The sequence below is a fragment of the Felis catus genome, chromosome A2 (genome assembly GCF_018350175.1).
Source record: "Felis catus isolate Fca126 chromosome A2, F.catus_Fca126_mat1.0, whole genome shotgun sequence".
NCBI lineage: Eukaryota > Metazoa > Chordata > Mammalia > Carnivora > Felidae > Felis > Felis catus.
The window spans coordinates 137,039,159-137,055,762 of NC_058369.1; the positions used below are offsets into that span (position 1 = coordinate 137,039,159).

General features: G+C 34.8%; 1 long non-coding RNA gene across 1 annotated transcript in view; it reads left to right on the forward strand.

Annotated features, from left to right (window-relative positions):
• Nucleotides 1–16,604, forward strand: part of LOC123383996 — a 487,862-nt gene that overhangs the window by 165,389 nt on the left and 305,869 nt on the right. The window contains exon 3 of the long non-coding RNA XR_006594469.1: nt 640–847. This is a non-coding gene — a long non-coding RNA (uncharacterized LOC123383996). The remainder of the gene's footprint in view (nt 1–639; nt 848–16,604) is intronic.

Consider the following 16,604-nt stretch of genomic DNA (forward strand, 5'->3'; position numbering starts at 1 on the left):
TTTGTTACTGTCATTGCCAGCTTTATGAGGGAGTAGAGGGAGGAGATAGTTGGTTAAGTGTTTAATAGTGAATTGTCTTTACATTTCACTCCTTTTAAAATCAGGCTGCATCTCATACATTTATAATGGGCTGTATTTTCTTGATTCAAATAGTATAACAGTTTTTTTAAACCAATATTTCTCTACATCTCTACATACTTTTCCACAGAATATCTTTGGGGGAGTGAGGGGAACCTATGTATAATTGGTGTGACTTTCATATAAACACATTTTTCAGAGATCCTCTAATTTATATTTCATTCTATAATATCAGGAACATTCTCACATGCCAAACAAAGCTTTCTTAGATTTATGGTTTCCTCTAGTTTATATATTTTTCTGAATTTTGTGTTGCTTATTAAATATACTTGATTGGAACTGATTAGGAGAATTGATACGAGCAATCTTAGAGACCAGGAATTTGACACAGTAATCATTTCATATTTGATTATTTCTTTCATAGTTTAACAACAACCTACCAAATGCTATTTATTCAAGTAGCCCGTTTATTTATATTTTTCTACTAAAGTAGTTCCTACACTGACCTTTTTTCTTGAAAACTTCCCATTTCCATGCTTTTTTTTTTCTTCCTCCCTTCAGGCACCTTCCAAATGGGTCTAACTACACTTGAAAACAGCAAGGAACTTCTGGGGGGATTTATCTCCTTGCAGTGGCTACACAAAATATCTAATTATATGAAGTATTGCCATACCTGAATCTCATTATTGTCCAGAGGCATTCCTTCATCAATCTATCCTCATATTCTTAACCTTGTGATACAAAACATTGCTTCACTTTACTTGAAAAGGTAAGACTTTCATTCCTTTTTCATTTATAATGATCATGTTTGTACTTATGGCAATTTTGAAAATAATCCACATTACTCAAATTGGATTGATTCTTGTGATTACTGTCCATAATATTTTGGAATTACATATGTTGAATGTGTAAGGATCATCTTCAGGTGTAGCAGTTGCAGCTTACAGACATTAAATACTTATTTAAAGTCAAAATGTGGACAAAAAGTGATTGCCTTATTCTCTCTAATCCTAGATATACTATTGCACCTGAAAGTTATATGGCAGCATTGTCAGACTACCATCATTACCCCCATAATCAATCATCTTCTCCAGACTTGTTTTTATAGTTGAGAAAATAAAATGTAGTCCAAATAATTTGTTGCCTGTCTTCTCAGAGAAATCTATGTTTTGGCTGATATTAGTTATTTCCTGATATCCATTTTAACACAGCAAAAAGTCTTCATAAAATTAAGTTTTTTTTTTTATATTTTAGATGCAGTCTCATCTTTATACTTTCTTTTTTTTAATTTTTTTTTAGCATTTTTATTTATTTTTGAGACAGAGAGAGACAGAGCATGAGTGGGGGAGGGTCAGAGATAGAGGGAGACACAGAATCCGAAACAGGCTCCAGGCCCTGAGCTGTCAGCACAGAGCCCGATGCGGGGCTCGAACCCATGGACTATGAGATTATGACCTGAGCTGAAGTCGGATGCTTAACCAACTGAGCCACCCAGGCGCCCCTCATCTTTATACTTTCCAAAGATGCTGATGTAATGAAATATGGTTTCAAGTCAAACCTTTAGTTATTTGATTAAAATAAATACTGAAAGAATTAGATTTCTCATATAATAACACACCTTGTAACTTCTACAAGGACAAGTTGTTGTCTTTAATTACTTCTATTTTATTACCACAGTCTGAAAATCTATGGCTTGTGGTATGTGAACTGAAAAAGTTGTCAAGCCTTCACTTAGATATTAGATTCCCCCAAATATACTTTGGAGACAATACTGATTAAAGGTAGTGATGAGTTGAATATGGTTTGAAAGTTAAATAATATTTCTTGTTTTATTTTGCCTATACCTTTTCTTCACTAATTTCTTCTTTTATGGTTTCTGGAATATTGATAAAAATTTTCTGTGTATCCTCTTCTTCACTCTAGTGATTTGAAAGATATGGATGGTATCACACTATTGGTTTTCTCTATGTCCTGTCAGTTCTTTGTTCCTTTTTTCCTTTTTCTACCTGCATTTTATTATTATGAATACATTTGATCTGCACTGTGTTTTTTTTTTTTACTTCATTTCATGTTTTAGTAGGAGTCAGAGTTTATAATATTAATTAGTTACAATCTGTCTTCAGTATTACACGTCTTCACATATGAGAACTCTAAACCAGTAGGCAATGCAATTCCTTCCCCCCATTGTATTTTAATTTTGAGGGCTATAAACCTACATTACGGTCCTCCTAACATTTTTATAGACAAGAAATAGTCATTTAATGAAATTAAAATAAAAAAATGTCTAGTATGTTTTCATTTTTTAAAAATATTTATGGAGATCTATATTTCCTTGTGCAGATAGGTCAAACTCTTATAATATTTCTTATGCCTAAAGGACTTTAACATTTTTAGGGGGATAACGCTATTAATGAATTATATTAGTTTTCATTTGTCCCACACTACCATCATGACTTCCTCATTTTTTAATGATACTCTTACTGAGTTTGGAATTCAGGCTTTATAGATTTTTTTAAAAGTACTTTGATTTTGCCAATTCAATGTACTCTGACAAGAAGTCTAATATGATTTTTGTCAAAGTTCTGTATGTAATGTGTCATTTTCTCTGATTGCCTTCGAGGTTTTGTCTTTGTCTTTGGTGTTTAAAGTTTAGATATTATGTGCCCAGGGCTTTTCATTTTTGAGGGGTGGTTTACTTATCCTGACTGGGGTCTCTGATGTTCTTGACTCTGTAGTTTAACTTATTCTACAATTTTTTGAAAAATCGCAGTAATTATCTTCTTTAATACTTCTGCCATGTTTTCTCTCTCTTCTCTTACTGAGAACAATTATACATGTGTTAAACTATTTGATATCTCCCACAACTCTCAGATGACGTTTTTGTTTTTTTGTTTTTTGTTTTTTGTTTTTTGTTTCTGTTTGTGTTTCAGTTTGGGTAGTTTCTGCTCACCTGTCCTCAAGTGCACAGGTTGATTCTTTGTGCCAGGTGTCACTGTGAATCCTTCAGAGATATTCTTTATATCTGTTACCAGGGGGTTATTTTTCTAGCATTTTAATTTTATTCTTAGTTTCAACTTCCCATTTGTGCTTCCCATCTGTTCATACACTTTTTTTTTCTGTCAGTGTCTCTATGTTAATTATAATTATTTTAAATACCCAGTAGTTCTGGTAGTTTTAACAATTGGGCCATATCCAAGTCTGGGTTTGTTAAGTGCTTTTCGTCTCTTAATACTAGGTGATTTTTGTTGTTGTGCTTGTTGTTGTTGTTGTTGTGTGTGTTTTCTAGTATTTGGTTGAAACTTAAATATCATATGTTGGATGTAGATGATGAGGTAATTTTGTATCTCAACCTGAGTATAAGAATGGCCTGTTGTCTCATATGGCTTTACTGTGGGGAAATTGAATGGATGTAGTTAGGGGCTGACCTAAATTAGAGTATTGCTGTTATTATGGTTACTTTGGTGAATTACTGGCTTTATAATTTATTTAGTCTCAACCAGTGCATGAGGGAGGGCTGGATTGCTGAAGAGTTTTTTCTTGGTCTGTTCCACCCTCCACTTTAGGGTTTTTCTAATTATTCTGTCAGAGCCTGTCTTCATGCTTTTATTCTCCCCTCAGCAGAAGGTCATTACTGCAGTGCTTGCTAGCATGTACAGGGCAGAGACATCTTCTCTTGTCCTGCCCTAGACTCAGACACAGGCAGTCCCTGAGTCCCTAGTTCTCTGTAGTGAGGCTTTCTGTTTCCCTTAATGGTAGGAGTTATCCTGTGGTCTGGACAATGATTTCACGCCCCTTTTTCACGCCCCTTTTATATTAGTAGAGGGTATGTTAATTCCTTGTCTCTTAGCTGCAGTAGGTCTTGACGTTTGTCTTAGGGTATAATAGATTTCTTTCCTTTTTATAGCAACTTAAAGCTTTTATCTCCTAGGAGTAATAATCCAGGAAAGGCTTTTTTCAAGGCCTTATGTTTTTTACAGTAGTGGTCACTCATATCCCACAGTCTGGCATCACTGATGAAGGCTTTATTTGGTACCCACCCAGCCCACATTCTTCCTACTGAACATTCAGTGATTTTCTGTGGAGAAGAGCCTATATTACATCTATATTATTATATCTATATCTATCATCTATCTGTTGTATCTATATACATATCTGAATTCTTAACTGCCAGCATGGAGACCTGGTCTTCCTCGTGTGCTTTGCTCTGCATGAGTCTCTTGTCAGTGTACCGCTTTTCTTTAGAGATGCCTGTATTTCCTTAAAATTTAAGCAACTTAGGGATGCCTGGGTGGCTCAATTGGTTAAGTGTCTGATTTCGGCTGAGGTCATGATCTCGTGGTTTGTGGAGTCAAGCCCCACGTCAGGCTCTGTGCTGACTACTCAGAGCCTGGAGCCTGCTTTGGATTCTGTATCTCCCTCCTTGCCCCTCCCCTGCTGGCACTCTGTCTGTCTCTCTCTCTCTCTCAAAAATGAATAAGCATTAAAAACATTAAAAAAATTAAGCAAATTAGTTGACTTCCAATCTTTGCTCTCAGGCATTTTTAGGGAAACTTGTGTTGTAGATTATCCAGCTTTTTCTTGTTATACTAGAAGCAATGATACTTCTTATACTCTTCATTTTAAGTGGAAGCAAAAAGTCTGTGCCTGGTTTTAGATAGTATTTTGCCTCTATCTTTCATACTCCACTGCAGCTCTGTATCAGTTCAGTATCGCCCAGTGTCTACCCCAAACGCTCAGGAATCCAGTCTTAATTTAGTGTGTGTGAATCCCACTTAATCCAATGAGAATAGTGTATCTATCATCTGACAATTTTAATTTCAGCAAGATTCAAAACTGATTCCCAACTTCATGTCATATCCTTTTCTTTGGTATCTGATTTTGATTATTCCATCATCACAATCTAAATCTACTTAACAGGAAGTAATAGAAATTTTATTTTTAAAAACACATCTTTTGTCTATTCTTTTTTACTATACCACACCTAAATTGATGTATTGTGGTCAAGGTTCTCGACCCTCAATTCATTAGGACAATCAAATGCTTATCTGTTCTCTAGCTGAAGAAAACAAATTAATCATTTCTCATGGCAGTAGATAGTTTGCCCAGTTCTGTTTTTTGCATGAGCTGTCTCATTCTATGTAAGGTGTATGTCATTAAAAGTGAGCCTGAAGACAATGTTAACATTCAGGTCTTTGAACAATGTCTGAAGGATAGAAGAATGGATGCAAAAGTCATTTAAAATTCACCACCACCTTTAATTAGACTAGTTTAACCTTGCAGGCTCAACAAATGAGCCTAGCTAGATCAAGTGAGGTTTTGCTAGTGTTTCTAATATGATCCTAGATATTAATTTAAGGGCTGTATACAGACTGAGAATTGATGAGGCATGTGATATGGGTGTACTTGTGACTCCAGAGAAACAGTGACTTCTTTAATGAAGAAGAAATGCATAAGGGTTATAGGGGAATCTTTCTCTAGCTTCATGGAGGAATTTAGTATAGATTTGCGTAGACTTTTCCTTGCCTTAATAGTCAGTTACAACGTTGAGAGCTAAATTATCTGACATAAGCAGAAGTTAAGTTCTCATTAGAATAAACATTCACTATAAGCCTATCTATGCTGCTTTGCATTTGATTATCATGCTTATTTTCTCTGATTAAAAATGATTCCGATGTTGAAATTGAATGGAAAGGAAATCTTATAGCAAGGGCATAATATTAGGCAAATGTTAAAACTTCTGTTCTGTAGATGGAGATTACTCTTTCTCAGCAGCATCTAGAAACATGCTGATTTATTGCTAGTTCCAAAAAGAAATCAGAAATGTTTAAAACATGCTAACTTAATCACATAATGTTAAGTGTCTCTGCATTGGTGCTTACAAAAGTACTGCAAAGTCACATTAGGAAGAGATATTAAGGCACATTCAATATTCTTCTCTAGTTGGAATTACATTATAATGACATAGTACTTATTTCAGACATTTCATCAAGGATTGAAAAGTACATTACTGATAATGAAACTTTCTGTGTCCTTGCAAAAATTAGAATTTAGAGTAAAATCTCATTAATTCAGACGTCAGTGTTCCAGAATTTGAAGAAATTTAGACAAGTATTAGAATGATGCTTGAACTCATACTATCTATAAAGTGTTTGCTACGCAAATGCATGTTCTAATAATTACTAAGCTACTTAAGAATACACAATTCAAGCAACCTCAATTTCTTCAGAAAATCTATAAATTTACAGATTATTTTTATCCATTTATTATAGCAGATTCATAAAGACATGTCATGCTTTTTCTCATCCAATTTTGGAGACAGTTGACCATTTGGTATGATCACATTACAGGCTTTTTTTTTTTCTTTTGAATATACTACAGTTTAGCTTTCTTACCTTGTAAGGTTGTCTTCCAAATTGTTGGCAGTAATTGAGAGTTCATGTAATTAATTTTCATATAAATATGGAATGCTTTGTAGGAATACATGACTTTCCTCTCCCCTGTGTCAAAACCCAATGGCTAACTAAATGTAAAGTTATTAGAATTAGTTTTTGTACAGTCCTTTAAATTTTGTGTGCCATCCTTTGTAGTTGCTTTTCAGTCTTATTCTATACACTTCTATGAGTGCTATTTCTACCCCCTTCATCGTAATGGATTCAAGGAGTAAGAAAACAAAGGTTATGGTAGAAAATGATTTACTATGCCTATGTTTCCAGAGTGCATTTAGCTACATTGACGTTTCTGGCCTCTCTTCTCACTCATTTAATTATGTAATTGGTGAGTATGGCAAAGATTCTCCACACATTCCCCCTCTAATTTTTAGTAATAGAACATAAAATATATCTTAAGCATCAATGTGTCCCTCTAAAATTAGACTAAATTTACCACTTTTCATTGCAGTACTTGTGACTATTTGTGTTTTTACCGATGAGATGGGAAGAGTTGATTGTGTTTTAGGACATCATCTTAAAATGGAGGATGGGCTTTTTTCTTTCAATTGTCTTTGTTGCTAGTTAAGTATAAATGAGATGGTGGTCCTGGCATTACTGCAAATCATATTTTGTGTGGTCATGACTTGTTCAGAATGGAAGCATGACAAGCTAAACAGAGCTATAGCATTCATGGAACACTTGCATGGGGAAACCTGCTATGATGTGGGATCTGTCTTGTTTAGTCATTGTTATTTTGCATTTTTCTGTGACAAGCATCCAAACATGAACTAAATGATACTATGACTTTGAGAGAAGTTGCAGGGCATGCTTGTCTCAGCCTTTCCTTTCTCTGTCCCTAATTTGTAGATTTGTCTGCCTACAGAGTGGCTGCATTCGGGACTGCTTGCTCAAGGTTAGTTTGCAGATGTCAGCTGGGTTGAGACCAGGAGTAAATTTATCTGATTATGCATCATAGGACTAGAAAACTAATTTAGCTGCAGATCTAAAAGCAGTTTATGAAAACAGCTTCATCATTAATAAACTTCGTATTTTTATCTCCATCTGCCCTGACTCGCTTATCAGCTATGTTGAGATCATTGTAAATTAGTGAACATAATCATATAAATATATATAGTAGTATATAGGTAAATGTTCAACAATTGACTCTTCAGGAAAAACATCCTTGATTCTTAGTGTTTGCTGATTTGGGTGGTTGAAATACCCCTCTCATGGCCAATTTAAAGCTATAAATGTGACATCAGTAAAAAAAAAAATGGGCAGACAATTACATTAGCACACCATTATTCAGTATTTCTACCATACAAACCTAGGGGATATAAATCTCAAAAAGTTATGTAATAGTAACACATGGCAAAATAATCAGGAAATTATAACCCTAGTATGAATTATCTTCATATTTACCATAATTTATTTGATGACAAGTTTATATAATTTAATTTTTAATAATAGTGTATTTAATAAATCTTGTATTTAACAAGAAATTTTCAAAATTTCTGAAGATTATAAACTAGCTTTCAGGAGTCAGTTTACACCAGCTTTCGCACATATGCACAACACTGAAGAATCATATGTACTTGAATTATCATTTTTATGAAAATTCTATTTCTAAATATGATTTGAATGTCATATTCATAATAGCATATTGCACTATTTTACTAATACTTTGTTTCCATGTTTCAACTTATTTAATGTTAGTCAGGAGCTAATTAATTAATCCCATACACTAGCAAAATGCATAGGTTTTTACATTTCTCTTCTACATGAGCAAAGTAGAATGAGTTTCTCTCTTGAAGTATAATGTTCCTAGTCTTCAGTGATTACCCTTAATAACATCCTAGGGTAATGTCAGATATTTAGCTCTATGAACTGGGTTTCAGGTATGAGTAGGACTAAGATTACAAGCATTAAGTTGTAGTTATTAAAATGCTTAGTTTATTAAGTTATATTGATTCACATTTCAGTTTTTATTAAGCAAGTACTGTTACTTCAGTTATTTTTCTAAATCCAGTCTTCATATTTAGTTCAAGTTCCCAGAAGTTGATCACTAAGCTAGTGGGTTTTGCTCCTTTGATGAGGAGTTTTCATTCTCAATCCTTTTAATATTATTATAGTGAGGCTCACTTTCCTTATGTGTAAAACACGTGAACAGTGATACACTGAAGTTACCTTGTGGAGATAAATTAGAAGACAGTTGTAAAACAACTAGAGTAGTAATTGGCACATACCAAGATGTTTCCATTTGATCATTCCTAATTTTGCTTGACTCTCATAATGCTGAGTTTGCATTCCAGATGTGAGAGTTGGGTTTTATTTCAGGAAAACAGCTTACTTAAGAGAAGATTTAAGAAGTGATACTTTAGACTTGTATCCAAAGAGAACTTAATGTCAGAAGGATAAGGCATCTGGACATCAGGTTATAACAGAAGGAGATAATTGGTAATACAGCAAATAAATTGATTTTTAGATTCCTAGTCTAGAAATTCATGAAAAGATCAAGAGGCCAGTTGTGTGTGGTGCCTAAAGGGTAAATGGTGGCACTAGAGTTCCCAAATGTTTAGGGTGACTAGCTCTTCCACCTCTTGTCATTAAAAGAAAACAATTTATATCTGACTCTTGGAACAGATATAGACTCTAGAACTATAGAACTCTTAGAACACTGACCCATCTATCAGAGAACATGTTTAGATAGTCAACACAAATACAAAAGGGGAGGAATCTACTTGTGAGTGAGGGTATAGAAAAAAGTTAACATCAGAATTCAAAAGTTGACATTTCAAACTGTACTCTTGATTCCTTGACTAACCATATGACTTTTCAGCTGGTATTTAAGGCTTTGTTAAAATATAGATCTGAATTTATTTGTTACAAATATTCCTCTCAAGATCTTAGATCAAAGCTTATGAATAATATATAAATACTTATTTTGGGTATATATTTTATAATATCTGGTTATGTTGTTAGAGTGAACGGTGTCAGTATCATGAGGAAATTGCATTTCATATTTATTAACTTTAATTTAGATGAACTATTGCCCTGTAAATAATTGATTTTACAAAATGGAAAACATTATCAAAGAATTAAGCAGATGCTCAGAGAATGTATTTATTCTCCTGGCAGCTAGCTGCCATTGTCAGTGTGTCATTCAAAGCTGCCAGCCTGCCTCTCAGTGTTGACAGTTGCTAGAGGCCTGGTTTTCAATGATGCCACTTGAGTCTAGTCTAAAAACTATGGAACTGAAACAAAACAAAACAAAATTTAAAAAAAGTTGATTTAGTTTTTCCATTTTATTTGGGTAAATACCCAGTAGTGGAATTACTGGATGTGCCTTGTTTATTGCAGCATTATTTATAATAGCTAAGATATGGAAGCAACCCAAATGTCCATTGATAGATAAATGGATAAAAAAGATGCAGTATATATACACAATGGAATATTACTAAGCCATAAAAAGAATGAAATCTTGCCATTTTTTGACAACATGGATGGACCTAGAGAGTATTATGCTAAATGAGATAAATAAGACAGATAAATACTATATGATTTCACCTATATTTGAAACTTAAAAAACAAAAGGAAACAAAACAAGTGAACAAAGAAACAAGTGGATCTTAAATACAGAGAACAAACTGGTGGTTGCCAGGAGAGTGGTTGGGTGGAGGGATGGTCAAAGCAAGTGAGGGGATTAAGACATAGAAACTTCCAGTTATAAAACACATAAGTCATGGAAATTAAAAATACAGGATAGGGAGTATAGTCAATAATATTGTAGTAATGTTGAATGGTGACAGAATGTAACCATACTCATCTTGGTGAGCACTGAGTATTATACAGAAATGTCAAATCTCAATGCTATATACCTGAAACAACTATAGCATTGTATGTCAACTATACTTCAATTTAAAAAAAAAGGGTGGGGGAGGTGCCTGGGTGGCTCAGTTGGTTAAGCACTTGACTCTTGATTTTGGCCCAGGTCATGATCTCATGAACCTGGAAATGAGCCCCACATGGGGCTCTGCACTGACAGTGCAGAGCCTGCTTGGGATTCTCTGTCTCCCTCTCTTTCTGCCCCTCCCCCCCCAAAATAAATAAAAATTAAAACAAATTTTATTTTTTTTTCAACGTTTTTTTTTAATTTATTTTTTTGGGGGGGACAGAGAGAGAGCATGAACGGGGGAGGGGCAGAGAGAGAGGGAGACACAGAATCGGAAACAGGCTCCAGGCTCTGAGCCATCAGCCCAGAGCCTGACAGGGGGCTCAAACTCACGGACCGCGAGATCGTGACCTGGCTGAAGTCGGACGCTTAACCGACTGCGCCACCCAGGAGCCCCAAACAAATTTTAAAAAGAACAAAAAATTTAAAAAAGTTTGAGGTTCTTGTTGTGGAAGAATTTTAGGGATTCTTTACTAACTGGTAAGTCGATGTGAAGACTTTGCGTTAACTGGTTGGTCTACGTGAAGACCTTGGTGCTTGTTGCTGCCTTAGAGAAGAAACAAAGCATAGAAAGTATCATACACAAAGACAAGTCTAGGATATACGTTTAGGTTTGTAAGCTGATATCTCTAATGGCCTTTGTTTAAAAAGAAACAAATGACCATCCATTCTACTGTTTGGCTTTCTCTCCCTACAAAATTACTGAATTGAATAGCTGGTACAGAAACATTTTCTGCCTAGTAGAGCCAAGGGTTTGGGTTGGATATCAGATATTATTCCCTTTATTTTATTTGTGCATCTAGGTGTTGCATCTTTCCCATAGAGAGCTTACAGAAGTTGCATATGAAAGCATTCAAGAACAAGATGATTAGTCATTAGCCTGTATATAAGAAAAAAAATCTAGCAAAATTTAAGATTTTGTTTACCTTAACATAGGTAAATATACAATTAAAATTAAGTAATGAGTTCATATATGAATACTCACTACCACCTTGGGCCAGTCACCTAAACTAATTTCTGTTTCTTCTTTGGAAAAACAGCAATAATAGCAATACCAAACCAAACAATGAAAAAAACCATGCAAAAAAGAACAAGGTATCATAGTTATCTGGACTTTTCCCATTATACTTCCTAGCTCTCCTTGAATAAAGATACAAATTATCATAAAATTTTCATCATGATTAATAAAGCCATCTTTATACTTTATCATGTTCTTTATCCAGAGTGCTGTTGTTAGGACATCTGCCCTGGCACAAGAAATAGAAAGTATGACAAGGAGGCCAGGACCTCACGCATGGTGCTGGACCTCCTCACATCATTCCCCACTCCCCAGAGCCCTTGCAACACTTCACTCCTAATGTTGCTGACATCTGTTGACATTTCAGTGTGTCAGAAAGATGTGTCCTACCTTCAGATGAGGATACTTATATGTTCTATCTATTGCTGCGTAAAAACTTACTCTACAACATAGGCCTTAAAATTACTGTTGTGTTTTCATACCTTATAACTTTGTGGATCAGGAATTTGGGGGCTGGTTCAGCTGGATAATACTTTTACTGTACGTGATATAGACTGAGGACTTGGTAAGATTCAGCCAGCAGATACAATGGTCTGGAATGCTCAAGGTGGTTTCAGACATGTATGTGGTTCCTTGTTTGGGAATGGCCAAAAGGCTGAAGGCACCTAGGATTGTTAAACAGAACATAGCCTCTCATGCAGGGCTATCTCATCATAACTGGACACTTTTGGAACTTCAGAGCTCCCAAAGAGATTGTCTCATGAATCTGGAAGTAGAAGTGGCCTGTATCTTGGGTTCTGGGCATAGGATGTCCCATTTGCTCTTTTCTAATGGCTAAGTAGTTACAGTGCCTTCACAGATACAAGATTAGAGGTAGACCTCTTCTCTCAGTAAGAGTAAACTCAAAGAATTTGTGATCATCTGTCACATTAGTTATTTGTGGGCACTTGTAGATGATATCATGTCTCAAAATGACCATGCCCATTTGAAGTCTTTACCAAAGGGTTCTTTATTAGAAGGAACCATAGGGATCACTATATGAATATGTTCAAGCTGTTTATGGACAAACATTTCAAACAAGATTATAATATTAATGGTTCACATGTAACCTTCCATAATCTTTAATCCATCCCTGTTTTTAAACCCTTTTTGGCAATCTCAGATGAACTGATTCTGCTTTTGACTTTATACATATGGCTATTTCGATTCTGTTGACCTCAGTCTCCTTATGTCATATTTCTTTTTCTGTCTCAGTCTTTGCTATTAACAATTACTCAAAGTCATTAAAATATTAACTAAATGAATGGCTTGTCATTAGGGAATTGGCCTCATTTCCATAGATCAGTAGTTTTCAATTTTTGTGTGCATCAGAATCATCTGGGTGAGAGCTTCATATAACACACACCAAAGTTTCTTGTTTGGGGTATGTCCCAAGAATAAACATTTATAATAATTTTCCAAGTGATGCTGATGCTACCAGTATAGGCATCGCAACCTGCACTAGGTTATTTGAGCTGTGATTGTTCTCTCTTGGTTACTTTTCTTGATACGTAGCTACAACCTGTATCCCTTCAGATACATCTTCTGCATTGTCCGTAAAAGGGTTGTTCCTATAAAGAATATTAGAGTTTAAATATATGGAAATTTAGATTATTGGGAGATATAGAAAGATTTATCAATAATTAAATAAAATTTTTAACTTTTCATTACTATTGATTACAAGTATTCTAATATATCCTGAATAATCAAAAAGAATGCAAATAAACTAGCTAATGAAAGTATTTTTTGAAACAGTTTTGTAATATATTTCTGAGGATTCCTGTCAATTTGATTTGCTTGTAGAACATCATTTTGCATTTGGAATACACTTGTACTTTATTAGTTTAATTCTGTGTCTAAATATCCAACATATCTGCTTTCAAATTGATCTTCTGGATACTTTAACTTAGTGAAAAGGTCAATATGGTTGTTCTTGTGTCAGTACCACACTATCTTGATTATTATAGCCTTTTATTAGTTTTTGAAGTTAGGAAATAAGACTTGTCCACATTTTTTCTTTGTCAGAATTGTTTGGTTATTATGTTACTTGAATTGCCATTGCTTGGAATTTTAATAGATTGTTAGTATGGGGGGAAAAAGTTGAGAGTTAGCTAATGATTATGTTAAATCTGTAGATAAATTTTAAGGGTACTTCCATCTTAACTATATTGTCTTCCAATCCATGAGCATGGGATGCCTTTCTATTTATTAAGGTCTTTAATGTTTTTCTGCAATCATAGTTCTCAGAGTAAAGGTTTTTTTCTTAAGTTTTGTTTGTATTTTGTTGGATTTCTAAGTATGTTATATTTTTGATGCTATTGTAAATATAATTATTTTCTTAATTTCTCAGATTGTTTATTTACAGTATAGAAACAGAATTGATTTTTATTTATTAATCTTACACCTTGTAACATTGATGAACTTCTTTGTTAGTCTAATATATTTGTAGTGTATCTTTAAGGATTTTCTATATATATCATGCTGCTTGCAAAAAGAGAGATTTTTAATGCTTCCTTTCCAATACGGTTGCCTTTTATTTTATTTTCTTGCCTAATTTCCCTGGCTAGACTCTTCAGTGCAATGTTGAATAGAAGTGATGGGAAAAGACATCTTTGTCTTGTTTTTGATCTTAGGCAAAAACGTTAAGTCATTAAATAAGTTAGTTGCAGATTTTCCTACATTCATTTAATCAAGTTAGGCAGTTTTTCTTCTATTCTGAATTTGTTGCGACTTTCATCACAGAGTGTTGTTGGATTTTGTCAGATACCTTTTCTGTATATGTTGAAGTGTTCATGTGATTTTGCATTTATTCTTTTGATATGCTGCTTTATAGTAACTTATTTCCCGATGTTAAATCAATCTTACATTCCTGGCATAAATGCTTAGCAATATTGTATAACATTTTGTATATATCGTTTTACTGGTTTTTTTTTTAAGGACGTTTGCATTTGTATTTATAAGAGGTATTATGTGTAGTTTTCTTGGGATGTCTATCTGGTTTTGTTATTAGGATATTACTGTTACCATAGCATGAGTTAGGGGACATTCACTGGTATTTTATTTTTTAAGAGAGGATGTCTCCTCTTTTATTCCTGATTTTAGCAGTTTTACTCATATCTCTTTTTTTCTTGGTTACTATATTACAAGTTTCTTAATGTTGCTGATTCTTTCAGAAAATCAATTTGGTTTTGTTGAATTCTTCTATTACTTTTCCTCTTCTTTAATTTATTTCTAAATTAGTCCTTATCGTATATTTTTTCCTCATTTTTTTTGGTTTATTTTGCTCTTTTTCTCCAGTGCCTTAAAGTGGAAGATTAGGTTACTGAACTCGAATCTTTTTCTTATTTGATAAAAGCATTTACAACTATACATTCACCTGTGACCACTGTTTTTATTGCATCCCACACATTTTAGTATATTGTATTTTTTTTTCTTTGACTCATTATCTGCTTAGGAGTGTGCTGCCAGTGTTTAATTTCTACATCTTTGTGAGTTGCCAGCATTTATTTTTTTTTTAATTTCATTTTATTGTGGATACCATACTTTGTATTATTGAAATATTAAAAAAAATTACTGATGCTTCTTATATGGTTAGCTATGGTCTGTTCTGGAGAATGTTCCATGTGAACTTGAGAAGAATGTTTTTTCTGTTGTTTTGGGGTTAAATGTTCTATCTGTTTAGTGGTATTTGGTTCATTATATTGTTCTCCTGTTTACTTGTTGATCTTCTGTTTCATTGTTTCATCAATTATTCAAAGTGGGATACTGAAATCTCCAACTCTCTCTGTTCAGTTGTCTGTTTCTTTCTTTAATTCTGTCAGCTTTGCTTCATGTATTTGGGGAATTTGTTGCTAGGCTCATATATATTTTGTACATTTTTGTTTTATTTTGTTTGTTTTGTTTTGTTATAGAGAGAGAGAGCATGCAAGTGGGGAAGAGAGGCAGAGGGAGAGAGAGAATCTAAGCAGACTCCATGCTCAGCAGGGTGGCTGATCTGGGACTCAATCCCACCACCCTGGGATCATGATCTGAGCAGAAATCAAAAGTCAGATGTTCAACAGACTGAGCCACCCAGGGGCCCCTACTCCTATATCTTTTGTAATTGTCCTATATATTTCTGGTGGATTAATCATTTTACAATTATAAAAAGCCCCTCTCTGAAATGCCTTTTTAAGTTTATTTATTTATTTATTTAGAGAGAGACAGACCGAGAGACAGAGGATCTGAAGCAAGCTCTGTGCTGACAGCAGCGAGCCGGATGCAGGACTCAAACTCACAAACTACCAGATTATGACCTGGGCAGAAGTCGGACACTTAGCCGACTGAGCCATCCAGGTATCCTGAAATGCCTTTTTAATGTGGAATGTCACATCTGGACTTAGAATGGATAATCATCTTGTTCCTATACATTTACTAATTTTTCAAATTCTAAGTCTTTTAGGTCAGTGCTGGGTGTGACTACTAGTTCTAAGTAGAAAATCAATTTGTAACATATTTTAAATCTAAAAGTGCCCTTGTTCTAGTTCAACAGGATTCACAAACAAAGATAAATGTTATTTGCACAGTGTGGTAAATGAAGAGTGGAAGTATCTGTGTGGGACCAAACCACACAAATGAGTGTATGGTTAATTCTGCATCAAGGAGAGGTTTGTTTTAAGAATTGCTTATGATAGGGGCGCCTGGGTGGCGCAGTCAGTTAAGCGTCCGACTTCAGGCAGGTCGCAGTCTCACGGTCTGTGAGTTCGAGCCCCGCGTCAGGCTCTGGGCTGATGGCTCAGAGCCTGGAGCCTGCTTCCGATTCTGTGTTTCCCTCTCTCTCTGCCCCTCCCCCGTTCATGCTCTCTCTCTCTCTGTCCCAAAAATAAATAAAAGTTGAAAAAAAAATTAAAAAAAAAGAATTGCTTATGATAAGAGGTGCCTGGTTGGCTCAGTCAGTTGGGCATCCAACTTGGGCTTGGGTTATGATCTCAGAGCGCATGGGTTTGAGCCCCACATCAGGCTCTGTGCTGACAGCTCAGAGCCTGGAGCCTGCTTCGGATTCTGTGTCTCCCTCTCTCTCTCTGCCCCTCCCCTTCTGACACTCTGTCTC